Genomic DNA, 24,283 nt, shown 5'->3' with positions numbered 1-24,283 from the left:
CCTATAGTTGTCAGCATCGCCTGTCCCAGCTACCCAGGGGCGCTCATTCTTTACTGCCGTAGCTCTCACCACTGGTGTCCTCCCCTCTCTGAGCTTTGCACTGTAGCCTCCAAGCTCCTCTGAGAAGCATCACTGACAGGGCTGAGCAAATGTACAACAACAGGAGATGACCTCATAGCCTTCACATTCCAGTGCCAGCCCCCAATTACTTCTGCTGCTGAAAAACTGAAAGAGGAGAATAATCCACTCAGCTGATTTGGGAAGCCAGCCAGTAACATAGATTATCTCAGAGTGAAATATTCACATGAGAGATAATTGGGAATTGCCCACACTTCTGTTAGAGGCTCAGGCACCACATTGAAGGACACTAAGCTGGAAAGAATGAATGCTACAATATGGTAGCGATCTTACTCCTGAGCTCAGGTCTCCTTACAGTCATAATAAATTGCTGCCCTCTCTCAGTCAGTGGTAGGAAGGCGACAGCGGGATAGCAGTGGTGTGGGAACAGCTCTTTCTGTGCCTGCCAACCATGTGCTGTGCCCTGGACTCTGGGCTTCATGTGCACTCTACACATTACAGCTCACTTTCACGGGGAGTCTGTGATGCAAGCTGCCTCTCTAGTTCTTAGCTATGGAGGTCGAGACCCAGGTGGCTTAAGTAGCTCACCTGGGGACACACCATCTCAAACTGTCTTTCCAGAGCCCAGGTCTTACCCAAAATATTCTTTACTACCTACTTTATCATTTCAACTTTGTAAGGAGGTCTTTCCAAAACACCTGAGCCTTTGAGAAATTGTCTTCTTCGGTGCAATGCTGTCTAGCTACCTGAATGTGTGTGGGCAGTGCTATTAGAGGCCTGTGGAGAGAAAAACAGAGGCTCTTACCAAGTCAGCACCAGTATGGCAGGCCGAGGACCCGGAAGCAGAACTTCCATCTCAGTCCCAGACAACACCTGATGTAGATAGACATCAACACTCCTGATCGACACACACTATGACAAACTATGGATTGTTATTTAACATTAACTTTGGAAATAACTTGTTACAGGGGAAATAGCATCAATAGCCATTTGTCTGTCCAAAAACAAATGGACAGGAGGAAGAGAAATGTTTCCAACAAATGTTACATCAATGGCAAAGGCAGGCCTGGTGTTAGAGCCAGAGGCTACTGAAGCCCTGACTAAGCCCCAGCGTTCACATCTGAGAGAACAATACTAAGCCCCAGCGTTCACATCTGAGAGAACAATGACCTCCATGTCCCAGATGTCCTAGAAGTCTAATCAAGAAAGAGATTACGTATCCCATCATGAGCAACTCTCTGTCCCCAGCAGGGTGATGATGATGGTAACAAAAGCTACTGAGCAGTTCCTGGCTCCCAACATGTGCTTGGCATTTCTGTCATCTTCCTGGTCCTTCATGGCAACCCTCAGAGGAGGCACACAGTAGGCGCTAAATGAATATTTGATACGTGAGTAAAGAATGAGTGTCAGGCAGTTCTCTGCGATCAATCCACGTCCTTCTGCTACAACTCCAACTTCCTACATTCCATGTTATTTTAATGTCTGAAAAGCTTATTCAGCGTCTATAACTCACAGGGTCAGAGGAATGATACAAATGAAACTAGAAAGAAATATGAGCAGAGACAACAAAACTTCGTGATTATGGGACTTTCCCAGAGAAGCCTAACTCCTGAGCTGAGGCGGGGGACCTGTGAGGGTGAACCAAGAAAGGGCAGCAGGGCACGTCCGTTCTAAGCCCCCCCCCCCTGCCTGGCTCTCAGAGAGCTGGTGCCGTGCATCAGCCCTCAGCTCTCCAACAGCCAACCCTAGGCCACGCCGCTGTCCCCATTTTACAGACGTGAAACTGCCTACAAGGTTTCAGAGCTATTCAGATGCCAATCCCAGCCACACAGTCCCTACTCTTTATTTACATAACATATCATATGGCCTCTCAAGAGCTACCAGGAGCCATAAAAAAGAAGCTGCGAACATTGCCCTTGGGTTGTGCCTCTCCTGTACTGTGCTCTGCCCAATCCTGACCTTAGAGAAAAGGAGCAGGTGTGCTGGTAGCCAGGGGAGATGGCCAGAAAACCAGGCAGACACTGGTCCCAAGCCCGACAGCCATGTTTCTATGACAGAAGAGCTAAAACCACAAAGACATTTTCCAGTTTGGCTAATAAAAACGTTCCCAGTATCAAGTATCACAGCCACAAGGTCTGACATGCAATTTGGTGGTGGTAGTGGGGTGATTCCAGCTAGATATCAAAAAGAACTTGCTGCAGAGAGTAGCGCAAGGCTGGAGCCTAAGATTCTTTCCACAACACAGCCAGGGTTGCGTTAGCCAGGTAAATTACATCTCATTATTTTCTTAATCAAAAGCCACCAGGACCTTCTCATTAGTCCTAGAAAAATATCCAAATAATGCCCTTGTCTTGAGGTGCATTGCCAATACCCTTAAATGTACCCTGTTAGTCTTAGACCCCACAGCTCACAATTCCTGCCACACTGCCCTCTGCTCCACTGGCCAGCTCAGTTTGTCCTTCCTCAGGTCCCTGCTCCGACTGTTGCCTCTGCCTAGAAAGCTTTCAGTTTTAACGTGAGCACTGGGTCCAGATGGCATCTCTTCAGAGTCTCCATTACTAATCCATCCACAAACCCCTACACGCTCTATTTTCTTCATAAATTTTATTACTGGCTTTTGAAAACAGCTTTATTGAGATAAAAACCCATATATGAAATTTACCCACTTGAAGTATACAACGCAGGACTGGAGTACAACTCGGTGCTAAATACCTGGCTAGCATGCACGGGACTGTGGGTTCTCTCTCCAGCATCACCAGAAAAAGACTAAACTCAATGGCTTTTAATATATTCATAAGGTATGCAAAGATGAATACAAAACAAAACCTTCTCCCTATTAGCAGCTACTCCCCTGTCTCCTTACCTCCCTGACCCCCTGCACTAGATAACCACTAATCTATTTTCTGGCTATCTAGAGATACATATTCTAGACAGTCCATATAAATGGGAATTATAAACTACGAATCTTTCAGGACCAGCTTCTTTCACTTAGCATGTTTCAACCACGCCAAATTTCAGAGCACACTTCGGTAACAGGACCTTTCTACTGCCGAATATCATTCTACTACATGGATATATACTGTATTCATTCATTCATTCATTCATTCATTCATTCATTCATCAGCTGGTGGGCAGTTGGGGCTTCTACTTTGGGGCAACCATGAACGATGCTCCTACCCATGTTCACATACATGTTCTTTGGGGGGCAAGGAGCATAATATGTTTTTACTTCTCTTGGTCCCAGATCCAGGATTAACTTCAGAGCCAGCTGAATGTCTTTTGAAGTGGTCTATCATTCCACATTCCCACTGACCATGTATGAGGTTCCAATTTCTCCATATCCCTGCCAACACTTGTTAGTGCCTGTCTATCTGATAAAAGAGCCATGCTACCGGGTAGGGAATATTATCTCAAACTTCGCTTGAATAGTTGTTTTTTCAGATCCTCTGCTTTCAAAAATGGGTTGTCTTTTCATTATTGACCCATAAAGCCATCTGTTGTTGATTTTCAAGAATTCTTCACACATTTTAGATAAAAGTTTCTTATCAGATACACAGTTTGTTAAATTCTTCTCTCATTTTGTGAGTTGTCTTTTTATTTATTTATTTATTTTTCTCACTATTTGGTAGCATCCTACCAAAAAGCAAAAAAATAAAAAATAAAAGTAAAAGCAAAGAAGCATTGATTTTTTGATGACAGAGTTTTAAAAATTAATTTCTGATTTAAAGATAAGCCACAAAGGAAGAAAGACCTATTTTATTCATCACTGTATATTTGGTCAACAAAAAGTACATTGTACATAATAGATCCTCAGGACATATTTTTCTCTTCTAAAGACTTTCATTTTTAAATTATGTGTGTGATCTCCTGTGGGTCTGTGAACAGTGTGCGAGCTTACAGAAGCCAGAAGAAGGCATCACGGATCTAGAGTTAGCAGACAGTTAACAGAGATGGAACTGGAGTTAGCAGGTAGTTAAAGTTGTGGAGGTGGAGCTAAAGTTAAGAGGTAGTTAATGGAGGTGGAGCTGGAGTTAGCAGGTAGTTAGCAGAGGTGGGGCTGGAGTGAACAGGTAGGTGTAAGATGCCTCAACTGAATTCTGGGAACTGAATTCAGTGCCCCCCACCCCCAAACAGGGTTTTTTTTTTTTTAATATAATAAGCCTCACCATCACAGAGATCCGCCTGCCCCTGCCTCCCGAATGCTGGGCTAAAGGAGTGAGCCACTAGGCCAGGCCTCAGTGCTGCTCTTCATCACTCACCCATTTCTCCAGTCCCTCAACACATGGTTTTTGAATTAATGGAGTTTTAAGAGCAAACAATATAAATGCTGGCATGGACAGGGGTGAATCTGACGATGTCTAGCAGGAGAAAGACTATGGTGCTCCCAGAGAACAAGAAGGAGCACGGAGGTGTACCTGACGCAAGTGCTCTGAGAAGCATGCATCACCATCCATAATCTAAATGCTCAGGCAGTCGCCCTCTCTTTGCCACTGCTCTCCAGTGTAAACAAAGCCAAGGTCACCTGCAGAATCCTCAGCTCAGTGCAGCATCTCTGAGGCAGGCTCTGGGCACCCATTCTTCAGACTGTTAGGGCTCCTGTCATGTAGCTGACAAGGGCTGGTTTTTATGAGGGGAAAGGAGAAGGCAAGGCTGCCTTCTTATTTCTCTCACCTAATCTTCGCCAAGAACTACCTGAAAAGCCAAATGTCCAAGCCAGGGATCCTTACCAAAGCGTCTCGGGGATCCTGGACTTGGCTGCCCACACACATCTGTGTGTGTGTGTGTGTGTGTGTGTGTGTGTGTGTGTGTGTGTGTGTGTGGAGTTGCCTCTGGGAAAGTAAATACTCATGAATAATTCAGTGTGTGAACAGGGACAGAGGATGACACACGGTACCAGTTAAAGAGAAAAGGTGGATCTATTTTTAAAGTGGCTGAAAAGTGGTAAAAGATCACTCATTAAAAATACTGCACCTTGGGGAGGGGCATTCGTGAAGAAGGGGAGGGGAGGAGGGAGGGGCTTATGGGGGGATACAAAGTGAATAAAGTATAATTAATAAAAAATAAAAAATAAAAATCCTGCACTTGACCCTCTCAGTCATGGCTTGTACTCTTCTGTGCTTGGTGACAATGGCAAACCCCTCGACACCCCTCCTTGTGCCACAGCAGCCTCATGCTTGCTCCAGAGGCTCACCCTGGGTACCTGGCTGCAGCAGCAAGGACAGCTCCTGTGAAAAGCATCTGGGACTCTGATTTTGAAGCTGAGCTGGGCACTCATGTTTTAGAGGACAGGTTATCAAGCCCAAAGGGAGTCTCAGTGAAGAAGCTGAAAAGAGAATGGAGGCCTTCAAGACTTTATGGAACCAGTGAATTAAACAGACAGGAGAATCCTCAACTACTATCCCCACGGAACAATCAAAACACACCTCCTAACAGGGGTGCTTGACACTGTGTGGGCTTGGTGAGCCACTGAAATCAAGTTTCTTCTCTGGTGCCCACTTCTGGTTCACAGCCTGGGATTTTCCTTCTGAGAGAGATGTGACCTCTGTCACATGGCAGCGGTCTATGACTCACAGGCAGAGAAAACAATAGGAGCCACATTACAGTAGGCTAGTGGTAAGCATAGGGCACTGTTCTGATTGTATCTCAAACATACCAAACTACTGCGAGCCAAGCATGGTAGTGCATGCCTTAGTGGCTTTAATCCCCGCATTCGGGAGGCAGAGGTAGACAGATCTCTATGAGTTCGAGGCCAGTCTGGAGTAAACAGTGAGTTTCAGGACAGCCAGGGCTGCTGTTACACAGAGAAACTGTCTCAAAAAACCAAACAACAACAAAAACAACACAACCTACTGTGGAGAAAGACCATAGATATATGGCACTCTCTTCAATGCTTAAGTGGCAAGAGCTTGGATTTTAAGACACTGCCTGGTTCATACACCAGCTGTAGCATGGACCATCTATGTACCCTAGCCAAGACCTCCCTAAGCCTCAGCTTCTTAGTACATAAACTGAAAATAATAATTGTATTTACTTCACAAGAGTGTTCACTTGCCCAGATCCAATAAGAATGTATGGCAAATGTCTTAGTTTGATGCCTGCCATATAGGTGCTCATATTTTCTAAGCATTCATTTCTTGCCCTGACTCTTAAACATTTGGAAAGCAGTGGCTGTGCCAAATGCATCTTTCAATCTCCTGAGAGCATAACAGAGATGCAATTCAGTAAACATTTGTCAGATCGGCTGGCTTCCCTAAGCGTGTACCACGAGCAGCAAGCACAGTAGAAAATGCGTTTCTCCTGTCCACAGCTCTTGGTTGCTCAATACCTTAACACTCCTTCCTACCCACAAGTAAGGTATGCGGGAAGGCAGCCTGTCCCATAGGCATGAAGGAAAGGTGAGAGTCAACAGGAAAACAAATGCATGGGCAGTATCCCAGCTCCCCAGGGTGCTGTCCTATTGATTTTCAAGTGTCATTATTAATAACTGGCAGAGACAGAATGTTCTAAGATGATCGCATTATCTTACAGTGGCACTCATCTATCCCTCCATTGCCCCAGCAGCTGAAGGAAGAATTTCCCTGTTGCTAAGTAAGACCAAGGGTTTGGCCAAGGTTATTGTACTAGTTAGTGAGACCCTGGTACTTTTAGCCTTTGAGTCTTTCTGCATCCCTGGATGGCATAACTACAGTCCTGGGATTCCCCAGTACGAATCTTTTGGGACATCTGTGAACAAAACTGTTTAACCAAACACCCGTGGTGTGAATGGCATCGGATACAATTCTCCAAAGCATCTACCTCAGCTCGGAGCCCTCAGTTATGACTGCAGCTTGGCTTGGTCCTCTCCTCCTGGAAGAATTACATTCACCAGGCAGCCCGGAAGAATGCCATGCAGAAAAGGAGCAAGGCGAGGGTGAGACTTTTTCCTCTCGTAGACGTACGTCAGAGCAGATGCCTGTCCTGCAACCTCATTCTACTGTAATGAGAATCCCATGCCAACCCTTGCCATATGCAGTCATTCAGCCTCCTGGATACAACACAGAACAGTGGCCCAGGAAGAAAGGAGGTTCAGGGAGGCCTGGCAGGAGCTGTGAATGTGCATGCTAACAATGCCCAAGCAGAGGGAGTCTCTTTGGCCTCCCTCCTGCCATGGACTACAGCTAGGTCCTAACTACCCATCCCTGTTGGAAACAGTGAACATAGCAACTACCCTGGGACATACCTTGCCTATAGACACATGGAACACAGAATATGCTAGGAGCCGTGTCATCCTGGGCACCAAAATAGAAGGCTTTTCATCACACTGAGGTGTACTGGAGAAGGTAGCCAGAATGGTTTCCTAGCCTAGAGGATATGTTCCAAGGAAGGTCTAAGATATCAAAGGCTAGGAAAAACACTAAAAAAAAAAAAAAATTCCTCTTCTGCTTTATATAACCAACAGAATAAGGAATCTAAGTGGTCCTCTGGACACTGAAGAGAGCATTACCAGAACCCCAGGAGAAATGGTGCTTAAGGCAGATGGGAAATAAGAACCAGGCTCTAGGACAGGAGAAAGCTGCCTAGACCCTGAATGGCAAGAGTTGCATGGTCCTAAGGAAAGACTGATACTGTACTACCAAGCTTTCCTCTCCTCTGAGTTCCTTGAGGCCTCTGAGCTCCAGACAATCAGGAATGGTATTGCCATGTTCCATGTCATACCTCATACACGAGAAAAGTAGAGAGAAAAACCGGAGTGGTGTTTATTCCTGGGGCCTAGGTGAGGGTGTGAGACTGAACTTGTGAAGGAGGGCACATTTCTTGTTAGACTAAAGGCCGTCCCAGTCTCAGTGCTACTGTTCACAAAAGGGACCCTAGCAGTATAGGCAAATTAAACTCCATGAAAGCTATAGCCAGAGCAGCCAGTGAGATCAGGATAGTGCAGAACATGGCAATATGCAAGTAGAGACTGGCGCGTTACTGTGACCCTGGTGCAACAGGCCCCCAGCCCTCAGCACAGCTAATGTCATGATGGAGTACCATTCAGGCCTTGGAACCCTGCACGTAGGCAGCACCACCTGCTAAAAAGAGAACAAAGACTCGGTCCATCAAAGTCCATAGTTCTGGGAGAGTGCCTAAGTGTACTAACCTTGCTTTTGGCTTCTGTAGTTCCACTTCTGGCTCACTGTTCTAGCTAGCTGAGGTGTGTCAACCCAGGATCTGGTTTTTGTGCTTAAAAGCCCACCCTGAGACTCAGGACTGCACCCGGGTCCCAAACAAACACCCAGTGTAGTCACGGGTAAGCTTTTAAAGATTTATTGGCTTGCACAGGCGTCCAAGTGTTCTTCTCTGGTAGACACCTCACAACTCAAGGGTTGGACATGGGTCCTGATTTTAACCTCGCTAATGTGAGGGTAAGGAACCGTCTTTCCTTCCCCTGGGAATACTTTTAAGTGTGTTCAGTTTGAGAAATGTCAGTAAGGATGAATTCTCCCCTCCTTTTCTCCCTTCTTTTTACCTTTCCCCTAGGTTTCATGAGCAAACCCCTCTGGTTCTGTTGTGCTAGTTTCCATCTAGGGATAATGATTCCCACTGACCTGCCTGGGTAGCAACTCAACAGGAAAACACCTCCCACCACAAAATGAAAGCAGACTTCAATGGCTTTCCCTCTGGCTGACTCTTATGTAAATGAGCTGCCTGCAGCCTGACTCACAGGAACTCAAAATGGAAAAAACAGAGAAAAACAGTATAGTTCAAAGGTAAACGCGAGCCTCGCCTATGCAGTGAAGCTTCACTGCTGACACCCAGCATGCTGCCAGGAACTTGGCATGGGTACCAGCACTTGAAAGACAACTAACTCACTGGCACATTTCTGAGGCCACCAAGGGCCTTAGCTATCTATTCCTCTTGTTTTTACACAAAGGAAATTAAAATCCTAGAGAAGTAAAATGAGAATATATCATCATCTTTCTGTAGAACTGAGTCTGTGTCCCATATGTCAGTCTTCTGAGCCCAGATCTTGGGGTCTGAGCCTCCCGCCCCCCCCCCCCGCCCCGGTCTCACCGTCTATCTCTCACCATGGCTGGAGACGGGTCAGTTGGTATGCTGGGATGGAATGCAGCTTCCCTCCTACCCTCAGCTCTGCCTGGCTGTGAAGCCAAACCCAGGCTATCTAGCTCACCAGACAATTTTCAACACTAACAAAGGCCCCAGCATGACCCCATAGAACCCACAGTCCTCACAGACTTGGTAATTAACGTAACTGTGATCCTCACAGCACCAGGTTCTTCTCCCTTCCCTCTCCCTGCTTTGCAGGGACCCCATAGGCAGCAGCTGTCCTAGCTGACTGCTCCAAACATTAAAAAAGAACACTCCCATCTATTCACTATGGAGAAGAGGCAGTTATTTTGAATCTATACATTATGCATCCCTACTGGAAAGAAAAAAAAAAGAGCAAAATCACATTATAATCCTCTGTGACAAATTTCTGCCCCCCAAAACAGAAAAGCAGTCTGGAATTACACCTAATTCCCAACTCCACAAAGCTCACAGCTCTCCTCTCTTCTGCTCCTAGCTGGGCAGCTCCAGAGGTGTTTCAGAGACTCACTCTAATGACAAAACACCCTCGACACAAACCATGGGCTCTGACTGATTTAGGAGGCAATGTGCACAAATACCTGTGATCTGGTTCTAATCTTGTGTGCTTCTGTTCCAATTATCCTGCATCAACGGTTTAAACATGGGAACTGTCTGCCGCATATATCCAGTCTGTTTTAGTGAAGAATAAATCTAGGCCATTGTGCCCTTTTCTCTCCCAGGCAGAGCAGAAGTCTCAGGGCCCTGATTTGGCCAGATCTGCTCTAACTCTATTCAACTCTTTAAGGATTCAATTAATCATAAAGCCAATTCCATTCTGGGCTCCATCTATCTTGTCTCCTTCAGGGACTAACAATCACTCACACTGTGTTTTTACACACTAGTTGAGCTGAAATTAAGACTGATTTCAACTCAGAGTACTCAAAAACAAAATTATTTCTTGAAGAAATTTTCAGAGATATTTTAACTTTTTGTTTGTATAAAGATACTTTTTAATAGGACATTTTTTGAAACTTCAGAATTTTTTACATCGTAACACACACACACACACACACACACACACACACACACACACACACACCACGCGCACCACCAAAAACCCTAAGAAAAAGGCAGTTCCTTGGAGAATCAGCAAACCTAGAGCTGGATGATACAACAGTCAATCTATCTTTGAACAAAGCGTGGACACCCTCAAAATTGAGGGAAGAAATGGAGCTGAGTTGATATTGTATAGATTTATTTTAAGAAATCTAATTAGTCATCCATCTTGGGGCTAGTGGACCTAAATTATTTAAAGCTCAGACTTACTTTTATTTTAAATAATCTATTCAGGAGGGGGAAAACGGAACCATATTGTTTTAGCATTCAGAACCTCTGAAAATCTCCAGCTGGCCCTGAGGTCTCTAAGTCCTCCCATTCCTCTACAATACAAGAAATGTGGCTGCTTTCATCTTATGTAAGCAGCCTAGTCTTCCCCCCTTCAAAAAAACAACAACAAAAAACCATATTAGCTCTCCTGACAAATACTTTGGGTCCACTCAATCACCCCCTGTGCCCCTGAAGACAGTCTCTTTAAAGGGACCATGAGAGAGAAGTGGCCAGGGTTTAGGCAATCGACCCCCCGGAAGGGGGAAACGTCCTAGCTCACCAGCGGGTTTCGCCAGGCTCCTTATTCTTAGTTTAAGAAGCTGTGAGGTCATAGCTTGCAGCCTGTTCACGTCTACAGTTCTAGTGGCTGAGCTGTACCTAGCATGGGTTCTGAACCGTTTTGTTTTGTTTTGTTTTTAAATGGTCCCATAAGGGATGCACTGCAGCCAAGAAGGCCCAGCATGTGGTTTCTTTATGCCTTAACAGCTTTCAAAATAAGATCTTGAATTACACAAACTCCCAATCAGAACTAATGACAGCCATTCCAAACTTAACATCAAAGATGCTTTGTGAGTCATACTGGCTTTAAAAAGCCACCAGCAATCATTTCATAGACACGACAATCAAATACCTCCTCCATCTGAACAATAAATTTTGCCTAGTAATAACTCTAATTAATTAGAGCACTGTCATTTTAAAATGTGTCAATGTAAGCATTCTCTCAAAACCTTCCAGCTAAGCCATTTTATAATTACAAAAAAAATTACCTCCTAAGAACATCTTCATGGATTGATAAAACACGATGTTCAAAATATATTACTGGATGAGAAGATGCATTATAGAATTATGTCTATAAGAGAGCAAAGTACAGGTTATATATATATATATATATATATATATATATATATATATATATATATGAAAACACTAAAACAAAACTCATTATTTTTCACACCAACTAAGAAGTTAATTAAATAAAAAGAACTTCACAGAGAGGAATCATGCATTTGCCTTTTATGTGAAAGTGACTCAAACATGAATAAGTGTCTCTGGCAGAAACAGCCAGAGTGGCTGCCTTGAGGGGAAGGGACCTGGCACGGGTGGACTGGGAGTCAGCATGCTCTTTGTGCCCTTTGCACTTTGAGCCATGTGACCATATTACCAATCAGAGTTGAAGATACAAGGGGTAAGTGAATTACCTCAGACACTGACCAATCAACCACATTCCGTTCTCAGCCCTCAGCTGCATGGCTCCAGGGAGCCTTTGTTTACAGACTTCAAGAGCACAGGAGCAAGTGTAGCCGCAGCAAGAGCAAAAGACCCTGGGTGGTTCTGACACCTATCTGTGGACAGGCTGTAGCGACAAAGAAGGGGAGTATGGAGACAAAAGGAAGAGAGGGGAGGTGAGAGGGGAGAGGCTGAGAGAGAAGCTGGACTTGTCACAGCACGCCCAGTTGTCCACTAGGCACCTTCTTGTCCATCAGCCTCCGGTAGCTTCTCACCTTTACAGATGTAAAAATTCCCTGTGAGTCATGGGGCTGGGAAGGGGCTTTGTGTGATCCTGGCAGGAACACATCCCTTTAGATCCCAGGAGCTTTCTAAATGGGCAAGAAATGCCACATGAAAGCCCATCCTAGCCTGGAAACCGAGCTTCTGACTCATCTTCTCATTCTGCCGCCAGCTGGCTCAGTGGTTTTGAACAAATCTCTTTTGCAGAGGCACTGAGTGGGAAGTGAGGCCCTTCCATGCAGCCACTGATCAGCTGTTCTCAGTCCTTTGGCAAAGGCATCTAAGCAACAAGAATTCCATATTAAGCGACACATGTATGCTCCAAAGCTTATCCACTCTTGTCTTCTTGGCGGAGAACTGTCCCACAAATTTACTCCGGGCCTATCTTCTCCTTGGCCTATGCTTTTCTTTGAATCTCAGCTCCTACTCTAAATTGGGTCTAAGCTTACCCAAAAGAATTTCCCATCAAAATAAGGATTGTAAAAGGACTCTTCCTTAGAATGTGGGTGCCAGCGTCCCTCTAGGTGTCAAGGTCTCTAGGACCGCCAGAACTCCCGGTCTTATACACTACTCCATGTCATGAAAATGAGAGGTAACTCAGAGAGGGCTCCCAGGACTGGACAGATGGTTTCACTTTATTTTCCCTATGTTTTCCAGCTAGTTTTCCCCATTTATCTTGCTTTTTCATTCTGCTAAGCTTATAGCCTTCCATACTCTTCTCATTTTGTGGGTGCTGTGCAGGGCAGAGTCCGGGGCAGGAGTCTCTGTAGTCTACACTATCTTGCACTTTCCAGTCCAAGACAATGTGCTTTCTGGCATGGGGACCAGAAGCCACTGATGGAAGTGAGGGCCCTAGGGTATCCTTTCCCAGAAGCCTGCCTGTGTGGCTATGGGACTACAGCAACTGATTAAATGCAGAGTAAAAGTGGAGAGAAAATGGGATAGAAATAAATTAGCCTTAAACCTCAAGGTTGTGTATGCAAGTGAAATGCAGGCTGGGAAGTAGCTCTTGGAGAGTTCCGTGAAACAAAGGAATTATGGATTGTCCAATACAAGGAACTCCTTATGTTCTACAGGCACAGGACAGGCTCTTTACTCAGTGCTGCTCATTAAACACACTACATACTTCTGAGATAATGAGATCCAGCCAACTTCCTGAAACTGAGGCCCTCCCACCAAAACGTCAGTGCAGGGCTGAGAAGGATGGTAGTCAATAGGGCAAAAGGGTCAGTATTTCCTGCCATCTTTCAATTACTGCCCTCTCCCTAGCCTTTGCATTTCCTCTCTCTAAGTAATGGATACTGTTACCAGCACAAGGGGAGATGGGAAAGAACTTTTAGCTGATCAAAATTCAACAAGTAAAACGCTAAAAAGTGCTTGACTGGAAGCTTAGCAGTGCAATGCAGGAAGAGTCCCATCTATGGCATCATGACTTAAATAATTAGGGAAAAACTCCTTAGAAAGGATATGGTATTTAATTAGTTTATTTGGGGGGAAGGCTGAGACAGCGTTTCTCCTCTGGCTGTCCTTGAACTCACACAGATCTGCCTGCCTCTACCTCCCAAGTGCTAGGATTAAAGGAATATGCCACCACCCTGTTTTTAATTAAAAACATGCTTACTCCAGTCCAATCACGGTTATTCCTTTTTTCCCCACATGGTGTGTGTGTGTGTGTGTGTGTGTGTGTGTGTGTGTGCGCATGCATAGGACAGAGGGTGCTAACAGGTGTCTTCCTCAATGACTCGCTACCTCTTTTTTGTTGTTGGTTTTTGAGACATGGTCTTACTGAACCTGGAACCCACATGTTTGGCCGGCAAGGCTCAGGGGTCCTCTAGTCTGCTTGCCCAGCACTGGGTTCAGACACGCAATGCCATGCTTGGCATTTTACATGGCTGCTGAGGATCTGAACTCAGGTCCTCTTGCTTGAACATGTTACCAATTGAGCTACTTCCTTAGCCCCTAAACAGGCTGGTCAGAGCTGTTTTCAGGGTACACTGCCAATGGGGGATCCTGAAATTATCAAGCTTAGCCTAGGAGGGGCTCACAGTCACCTCCTGTACTAGCTAGTTTTGTGACATAAACTAGAGTCATCAGAGAGGAGGGAGTCTCAATTGAGAAAAATGCCTCCATAAGATCTAGCTGTAAGGCATTTTCTTCATTAGTGACTGATGGGGGAGGACCCAGCCCATTTTGGGTAGACACATCCCTGGGATGGTGGTCCTGGGCTCTATAAGAAATCAGGCTGAGAAAGTCATGAGGAGCAAGCCAGTAAGCAGGTGGCTCTGCATCAGTTCCTGCCTCCTGCTTCTCGTCAGGCTGGAGTTCCTATCCTGGCTTCCTCTGATGATGAACTGTGGTATGGAAGCATAAGCTGAATAAATCCTTTTCACCCCAAGATGCTTTGGTCATGGTGTTTCATCACAGCAATTAGGATGCTGACGAGGTTGGGGAGGAACTCTAAGACTTCCTGATGCACATCTAATGCACAGAGAAAGGAAGACTTAGATGCATCGTAGCCACCATTCTAAATATGGAAACTAGCCTGAATAGAGAGACTCTAAGAATCCCTACCCTTTTCTCTTCATATCATTCTCCACAATCCCCTAATATCATCTTCAAATGTTGTGTAACCAAGAAGGACACACGAGCCCTCATAAAAAACACTCGAAGGAATCTCCCTGCCAGATCTTCACACTACAGGAGAACATAGGTTTGGTCATCTGAGTTTACAGTTCAACGCTACCATAACTTATCTGTGGGCCATTAGAATATATCCTTCTCTACAAAACCAGGACACTACTCTCAGGTTGTTACAGTGATTAAATGTTGTATTATATGGAAAGTCCCTGGCCCCCTCCCCAGCTCCTTTTTCTCATGTCCTGTCACACCCAAACACACCTACGTTAGTTCAGTCCTCCTTGCACAGGTTCTTCAAACCTTGCCCATTCCACTGACATCAAAGGATTAATAGGACCCTTGAGCACATGTGGTTCAATGGTAGAGTGTTTGCAAAGCACTGGGTTTAATTTACAGAACAGCAAAAATACATACAAAATAAAAATTAAAAATCACATATTAACAAACTTGTGTTGGGTTTAATTTCCAGAACAGCTAAAATAAATAAATAAATAAATACATAGAAAAATTAAAAAGCTTACACAATTTTTTTCTTTCTTTCTTTTTTTTTTTTTTTTTTTTTGAGGGTTTTGTTTGTTTGTTGAGACTGTCTTTCCACTGGCTGGTCTGAAACTTGCTCTGTAGACCAGGCTGGCCTCAAACTCTACTGCCTCTGCCTCCTGAAGCTGGGACTAGAGGCATGTGCTACCATATCCTGCCATTTTTTTTTCAATACAGAGTCTTGCTAAGCAGTGGACACTGGACTTAACTCACTATGTAGTGCAGGCTGTCCTTAAACCCATAGTAATCCTCCTGCCTCAACTTCCCAAGTATAGTGCTTGTAACAGGATTTATATGTGTGTAACCACCATACCCATATTAATTAAAAACAAAACAAACTCCAGGAGCCCAGGACTATATCTCCACAGTGGTATCACTCACTGTCCTGGGCGATGTGACAGAAGAGCTGACAGAAGCAGCCTGTGGGGAGAGAGTGCGCCGGCTTACAGCAGCCACCACAGTGGAAGGGCGTGGCGGGGGGGTGCTGGCTGTCACACCACATCTGCAGTCAAGAATGCCGATGCTCACTCTCTCCACAGACAATGGATGCTGCCACCCAAGTCTGGGGTGGTCTCCCCTCAGTGAAACTTGTCTGCAAACACTTTCACAGATACCCTAGAGGTGTATCTTTGGGTTGATTCCAAATCCAGGGAGGGCTGACAATGAAGATGAACCCTTAGACTAGTGAAACTTGTACTTGGCGTAGACAAAGCCCTGGGCTTTGTCTGTAAATATCTAGCACTACAAAAATAAAAATATACTGGCACCAAACAGAAAAAGAGAGAAGCTGAGTCACTGATAATGCCCTGAATTATCTTTTCCAATTTCAAAACGCAGGTAACTTTATGAAATACTTTTTCAAAGAACAGAGCAAATAAGCCTTATCTTGCTTAAAGAAACATGTGGTAGAGGCTCTCAGTGGTGCCCACGATCTGTTTTTGCATTCCTCCACAGCAACAGGATCTTTGCTGAACAAACAAAAGACTGCATTTCTCAGCCTCCCTAGGCTGGGCCACTGTGAAGCGTTATTTGACAGCCTCTGTATCCTCCCAAGGAGACTCTCAAGTACCTCTGCCCACTTTCATAGCTCTCTTCTTCCTTGGTCTTTGGAGGAAAAGGTAACTTCTTAGACACGGTGTCCTAGGCATCTGAAGCTGTTTACATCTATTTTGTTTATGGCATTCTCTCGCTTGCAGCCAAACTCCAAGAGCAGACTGAAGCCAGACACCCCCTACCCAGAGTATGAATGTTTGCCTTGCCTCTAACCAACAGAATGTAGTAAAGGGGACAAGATAGATGCTAATGTATGTGATTATCCTACAAAGACTAGCATCTAGTTACTGTCACTCAAGCAGGAGGACCTGAATTTGGTGTCCGGCAACCATATCACTGTGGTGGCACACTCCTGTAATGCTAGTGCTGGGGGGTTGTGGACAGGAGGCTACTTGGGGCTCGTTGGCTTAACCAGTGAGATGAAACTATTTCAATAAGCAATAACACTCAAGGCTGACCACTGGTCCCCACAGTCATACACGCACACTGCACGAGCATACACGTACCATCACACATGGACACACATGGACACACATGGACACAAGACTAACATCTGTTTTTGCTAAGAAATATTCTTCCTTAGTGGTTTTCTAAAAAATGTCTTTGAATTAAACATTTTTAGAGAGAGAGACAGAGAGAGAGAGAGAGAGAGAGAATGTGTGTGTGTGTGTGTGTGTGTGTGTGTGTGTAAGAAAGCATATGCATGTAATGAGCAAAGGACAACATTTAGGAGTTGGTTCTTTCCTCCAGCCAGGGTTCTGGAGAGGAAACTTCGGCCATGAGACTTCCACAGTGAAGGCTTTTACTCACGGAGCCTCTGTGTCGCCCACTCACTGTCTGAAGAAGCAAACTGCCAGGTGTGAGCAGTGGATTGAGACCGCCATGTGACAAGGAGCTGAGGGAACCTTCCAGCAAGCACAAAACATGCCTCCAGTCTGACAAGCTATAAAAAACGTGAATTCTGCTCACAATCACACAAGCTCGGAGGAAGGTGCTTCCCAGTCAAGTAGCACATAAGACTCCAGCTCCAAGAGACACGCTGGGCTACAAAACCTCAGAGGACACAGTTAAATCATGTGGACTCCTGATTCATGCAGACTGTGATGAAAAATATCTATATATTGTTTACAACCACTGAGTATAGTAATTTGTTAAGTAGCAATATATAACACAATGACCAAGAACATTCATTAATGTAGGGATGATTCGCTGTTAGGTAATATATAAGTAGGTTCACCAAAAAGAAGTCTCAGAAATATATTATATGATCATCCTAATAGAGGCAAAAAGAAATAAAATCACCATAAATTCCTAAGCAGCCCTTGCTGAAATCAACACACACAACTTTATCATACCTACCTAAGTAAATAAAAACACATATACATAAGTAGATAAAGCATAAATACAAATACAATTAAATGCCAACATCATGCCTATGATCAAACACAGAGAAATCATGCTTGTCAAGAACAGAAATAAATGAAAATATCTGTTAGGACCATTATAGTAAAAATGGAGGAACATTTAATATTGTTGGCTGGCACTTTGATTTTTGTTTTTTTTTGGATTTTGTTTCTTTCTTTCTTTCAACGGCCAATAGCCATTTCCAATAACATTCAGACACACCTACCTTTTAAAAACAAACGGTGAATATCTTTCAGTCCTTTCAATAAGGGGGGCAGGCAGCAGGGAAAGGTTTGGAGAGTGAAGAGGGGGAAAATGTAAATGATATCATTGCTTTAACTTCAAAATTTTTGAAGGTTTTGCTTTTGATGCATTTCAAATAAGGTCTTGCTATATACCTTCCTCAAAAACAAGCAAACAAACAAAAACCAACAACAAAAAACCCTTCTCAATTAGCATAAGAAAGCAACAAAATTCCCATCATATAGGATGCTAACGGGACTGACTGAACATCTGAGGCTAGCCTGAGCTTCATAAACAAGGAGGACCCTGGGTAAGATGATCAATCCTCACTCAGAAAGACAAATGGATGGACACTGGAAGGAGAAAACAGGAAACAGGAAAGGAGCCTATCACAGAGGGACTCTGAAAGACTCTACTCAGCAAGGTATCAAAGCAGATGCTGAGACTCATAACCAAACTTTGGGCAGAGTGCAGGAAATCTTAGGAAAGAAGTAGGAGAAAGTAAGATCTGGAGAGGACAGGAGCTCCACAAGGAGAGCAACAGAACCAAAATACCTGGGCACAGGGGTCTTTTCTGAGACTGATACTCCAACCAAGGACCATTCATGGATATAACCTAGAACCCCTGCTCAGATGTAGCCCATGGCAGCTCAGTCAGTATCCAAATGGATTCCCTAGTAAGGGGAACAGGGACTGTCTCTGACATGAACTCAGTGGCTGGATCTTTGAAGCCCGCCCCCCATGGGGGAGCAGCCTTGCCAGGCCACAGAAGAGGACAATGCAGCCAGTCCTGATGAGACCTGACAAGCTAGGGTCAGTTGGAAGGGGAGGAGGACTTCCTCTATCAGCGGACTTGGAGAGGGACATGAAAGGAGATAAGGGAAAGAGGGTGGGGTTGGAAGGGAATGAGGGAGGAAGCTACAGCTGGGATACAAAGCAAATCAAATATAATTAATGTAAAGAAATAAAAATTTAATTAAAAAAAAGAAAAAAGAAAAGCAACAAAACTTAGGAACCACTATGTCAAAAGCTGAGAAAGAGCCCAGGGAAGGAAGGATGGTATTGAAGCCTCCCCGCTGGGACTCAAACAATAGATAAAACTGACTTTGGATTTATTTAACTATGTACAGAAAAAAGCAACTATGCCAAGATAAGAGCCCCTTCCCAACACGGGAATCATCTCAACATTTATCCTGGGAGTTTATCACTTCGGGTCCTAGTTAAAGGGCACCTGTGTGAGCAATAACTGAACAACAGAGCCACAAAGAATGGGTGAAAAGCACAGAACAGAAGTGACAAGTTCAAGCTCAGGCCAGCCACATGTTGTTTGACAACCGTGAGTATTGGGGAAATGTCAAGTGTGAGCTTCATGTGAAATGGTCCTGGATTATTAATTAACTCCAGGCACCTATCAGAAGACAGCATCAATCCTTTCTTAACAAAGGAAATTTCCTTTGAACTCAATTTTTTTTTTTTTTTTTTAAATGAGTAGCTCAGGTATAGTGGCCTATAATCCTAACACTAAGGAATGGCTGCAAAATAGAAGTCTCCAAATTAGAGGCCTTGAACTAAATAGTGAGTTCAAGGATTCAAGGACAGCCTGAACCATAGATCCGGACTGTCTCAAAACAGCAAAAGAACAAAATCAAACAAACAACAATTGAATAGAGGGAAGACACCACAGGGCAAATGACAGCTGCGGAGTTGGACTATAACAGGAGTGCTAGCGTTAGCTCTCCTGCACGCAGGCAGCTTGCAAGTGTCACAGTGAACAAGCATCTGCAAAAAAGAGGATCAGATTCCAGCAATCAGAAACAAAACTTCTAAAATTTAGAATTATACGCCCATGCCTAAACATTTAATGGAAAGATTCCATAGTAGATTTGGTACAGCAAAGGTAATATTAATAAACAGAAAAACAAGCTATAAATAATTATCCAGACTCCATCAGGGATGTGACATGAAAAGAAACTAAGCAAACAGGCTAAAACGCAGGACAACCAAGTAAGAAGGCCCAACATATACAGTCAGTTGGAGCCCCAGGAAAAAGAGACAACAGAGACAGTATTTGCGAGATTGCTGGGAATAGTCTAGAAAGGTGAAAGAAACAAATTCAGACTACATGAACTTAACACATTTCAAGAAAATATGTCTTAGCCACAACTACACATATAATCATGCAAAATACCAGAAACTTCAGGAGAAAGTCTTCACGTTAGCTGGGGGGTGGTTCTTTCAAAGTCAGTGATAGCAAATCTCAAAAGGAACGCGAGGAAGGCACAAGAGAATGCATGTTTAACTGTTTAAGTAAAGGCTATCTAGAGTTCTACACTCAGAGAAAACACCCTTTGAAGTTGAGAACAAAATCATAACATTTTTAGACAGAATGGAGTTTGACACCTTACATAATGTGTGCCTCTATGCACAGACTGTGTGCATAATAAGTGTGATCATACATACATGGATATATATGTGTGTATAATGCAATGCACACACGGGTATTGCCGTGTGATACTTACATTTCAACAGACCCCTTCGAAGTTTAAAAATGTATTTAATGCCCCCACTCGACTGAACAACGCTGCTGGCTACCCGCGACTGCCTCGTGACTGGGAGCTGGGCTTGCTTCTGCTCAGCATGACAAGAGTGCTGAACCGAGCCTGCTAACCCGGGTAGGGAAGAGCAGACTTCACAACATGAACCGCGGTTGGCATAAATGAGTGTTGTTTCTGCACTATCACCAAGTGTTAGCATATGTGGAAGGGAGGGGGTTATACGAGACGGAGACACTGCATTCCTGGAGAACTAAGTGCACAGTCTTTTCAGGCACATTTATTCAGGACATTTACAAAAGAAGAATATTACGGTATCAGTCAGCTTCACATTACTATCACGGAATATCTGAGAGAGCCAATTTGGGATGTCCCAGTCCATGATCAGGTATCGCACTGCTCTCCGTCTCTGCTGAGCACAAGTCACAAGTACTGGAGTAAACACTGAACTCAGGAGCCAGGAGGCAGGCAGACACAACCCACTTCCAGGGCCTATCTCAATGCACTGCCCATTAGCGTCCCTCCCCAGGGGCTGACTATCTCCAAAGAGGCTACCCTGCAGCCCAACCCTCTAACACGCAGGCTTTTAGGGGACATTCATCCAAAACCCTACCAGAAAACTAACCATATAGAGAAATCTCAAACGTATTTCAAAGGACTAGTAATTGAGGGCATTTATCTGGCTACAGCCTCCATGTTTATAACAAAACACTAACTAGAAACTTTCCACTATACTTGGAAATTGAGAAATATAATTTCATATAAACCAAAGAAACCACAATTAAAATTTAAATCATTTCAATTGAACAATAATCAAAACGCTACATATTGAAATTCTCAATTCAATTAAAACAATAATTAGCAGGAAAGTCCTAGAAGTGAAAAATATAGTCATGTAATACTAAAAACTTCATGGACGTGATAAATACATTAGACACACTAAAGAAAAAAAAACTGTTAAGTGAATGAACTCGTCCAGAAAGACATAGACATAGACACTTAGAGATCCTTTGGGTTTTCTAAGTGTGATGATTGGGTTTTCATGCTCCTGTGTGAGATGTGTTGCCTCAGATTTTGTTATGATGTCAGCACATTATCCATCTGACATGGGAAAAAGAGAAAAAAAAGAACACTTGAGAGATGTTAGAAACAGATGGCCTAATATCATCCGCAAATAGAGAATATGGGGGAAAGCCAATGAACCACATAGTACTGGTAATAAACCAGAAAATTTCCATAGCTGAAGTCTGTAGATTAAAATAGCACACCGAAAGCCAAGGAGGACAAATTAAAACAAATCATACTTGGACATATAATCATGAAATTTGCTGATAATTAGATGCGGATAAAAATAGTTTTAAAAATTGTAAAACTAACTGCCCCTAGAAGGCAAAATTATAAAACTGGCAATATGCTTGCCATGGTGGTACATGCCTATAACCCAGTACTCAGGAGGTACTCACAGCCACCCTCAATTACAGAGGGAGTCTAAGACAGCCTGGCATGCATGAGACCCTGTCTCAAAAAGGAAGTGGAAAGCTGGAGAGATGGCTCTGCAGTCAAGAGCACTTGCTGGCTTCAGTTCCCAACAAGGTGGCTCACAGCTGGGTCACTCCAGTTCCAGGGGAGTGCAAAGCCCTCTCCTGGCTTCTGAGAGCACCAGGCACATGTGTGACACACATTCATGCAGACAAAATTAAGCAAATCAATTTTAAAAATTAAAATAAAATGGAGAACCATTGAGAAAGACACCATGATCAAACCCTAGCCTTCACAGGCATAAGAACGAGCACACACATGTAGACAGACATCATGTGATCATCTGAAGGAGAAAGGCCCTTCGGCTCAGACTGCTGGAATTTTTGGTCCTTCCACCTGTTGTAACTGCTCGTTGAAGGAGATGTGTCATTGTGGTGGAGGTGGAGGCTTCAAAAGCCAACGCCAGGCTCAGTTGCTCTATTTCTCTGCTTTCAACTTGCAAGTTAGGATAAACGCTTTTAGCTACTGCTCTAGCACCATGCCTGCCTGCCTGTTGCCATGTTCTCCACCATGATGGTCATGGACTCCCCCTCTGAAACTGTAAGCAAGTACCCAGTTAAATGCCTTTTTTTATAAGTTGACTCAGTCATGGTGTCTCTTCATAGCAATGGAAAAGTAACTAAGACACACAAAGTCTAACTATATGATGTCTAATAAAAGATATGTCAAAAATGCAATGCTAATAAAGACTGAAAAAAGAGACATGGAAAAGATACATGCAAGAAAATACAAGGTTAGTGGATGTATTAATATCAAACAAACTTTAAGACAAAAATAACTTCCATAGAAACAAAGATACTTCTATCTAAAGATATACAAGGTAAAGATATGAAGTTCCTAGAACCACATGAGCATGTAACAATAATAGCTCAAAATATGGCCCAAAACGTGTGATTCTAGGAAGAAACAGAAACAACCATAGTATAGTGCTTTGAGGTTCTCAGACTATAAACGGATGGTTTTTATCACAAGTGTATTCCAGAGCTGCCCTGGGGGTTAGAATTTTGGCACAAATATTTCTCTTTGTGCCCAAAGCCATATGAACAACTCCTTTTGACTAGAAGATTTTGTTTTTATGTCATTCATAGGTCTTAAATTTTGTCTCCTGTAACTTTTGAGCAGAAACTGGAAACTTTCAACCACTAGAGGATGGCAATGTCCCGAGGCAGCTGTCTGTTCCAGTGTTCTGTGCCCCTTAGGATTTAAATTCTATTTGGATTTAGGATTTCTGTATTTTCTTTTAGAGCTACCACATAAAGGTTTGACGTTACTAATTTCCCCTGAAGTTATGTAACAATACTGTTCTACCATTTTCTTGCCTGGTGAATTGAGCATGTAAAGAAATGTTTAAATAGCTAATCTAGCATTTCCAGGTATTTTGGTTCTTGAAAAAAATATTAAATGTAAAAATCCCTGATCTACTCTGCTTTGTTTTGTTACTATTTCAAATTTTAACTACAAAAATAATACATACTAGGTAAAAGTAAAAAATCAAATAAAATGAAGTATAGAAAATGACAAGTCCATGCTCTTGGTGACTCCCTTCTTCTCTGAATTTTAGTGATTTAGTTTTGGGTTAGACCATTTATGCTTAAAGCAGCCACATAGACTTATACTCTGTAAAGTACTGTAGACTTGGGTAGCCATTTTTACTACCGAAAGCATTTAATTTTGTTGGGGAAATAAATGAAGAATTAATTGGTGAGCTACAAAGAAGTTGATGTATTAAAGAGTGAGGTTAGGTGTCCAGGCAATAAATACTAATAAAACTGAAGATAAAGAAAAGAACTTTGAGGGCTGGGGCTATGCAAGGAAGAAATTAAAAGAAGCATTCAATAGTGAAAAGTCTGAAGGCGCGACAAAGGGAATGTGGAGGAGGCAGGAGCACATCACAGAGACAGAGTGAAAAGAAATTTGAGAGGACAAGCTCATTAAGCAAATAGTGCCTCCCTCTCCAGAATGAAGTCTTGATTTCTGCAGTACTCAAGGCAGCTGGTCAGGCTTAAAGCTCATTTTCTATTTGTCATTAATTGTCATCTGAAAAACACTAATCAGCTTTTGAATGCAGCTTAGGCACTATGGCTATCCAATTGCCTGGGCCAGTCTTGGTTATTATACTAATCAATTTATTAGAAACATTATTTGAGCACCTCCCTTGTCACTGGGAGAGTGTAGAAAATTAAGAACTTGAGGCAAGATGTCAGACTGGTCCTAAGGGTCAAATTTAAACTTTTATTTAAATGCTGGCAACTCTAATGTCTGACCTCATCCCAGTCGCTAGCCTTATTTTC

The 24,283-nt window shown here is 43.5% G+C and overlaps 1 protein-coding gene and 1 non-coding gene across 3 annotated transcripts in view; one reads left to right on the top strand and one right to left on the bottom strand.

Annotated features, from left to right (window-relative positions):
• Window positions 1-24,283, bottom strand: part of Sil1 (SIL1 nucleotide exchange factor) — a 223,131-nt gene that overhangs the window by 23,034 nt on the left and 175,814 nt on the right. The window lies entirely within an intron of this gene.
• On the top strand, window positions 21,459-21,560 carry LOC132652672 (small nucleolar RNA U13). Its single transcript, XR_009590249.1, has one exon. It is a non-coding gene; the product is annotated as a small nucleolar RNA U13 (small nucleolar RNA).

This window comes from Meriones unguiculatus, chromosome 2, assembly GCF_030254825.1.
Source record: "Meriones unguiculatus strain TT.TT164.6M chromosome 2, Bangor_MerUng_6.1, whole genome shotgun sequence".
NCBI classification, from domain to species: domain Eukaryota; kingdom Metazoa; phylum Chordata; class Mammalia; order Rodentia; family Muridae; genus Meriones; species Meriones unguiculatus.
This window is presented reverse-complemented; position numbering and strand designations above follow the sequence as displayed.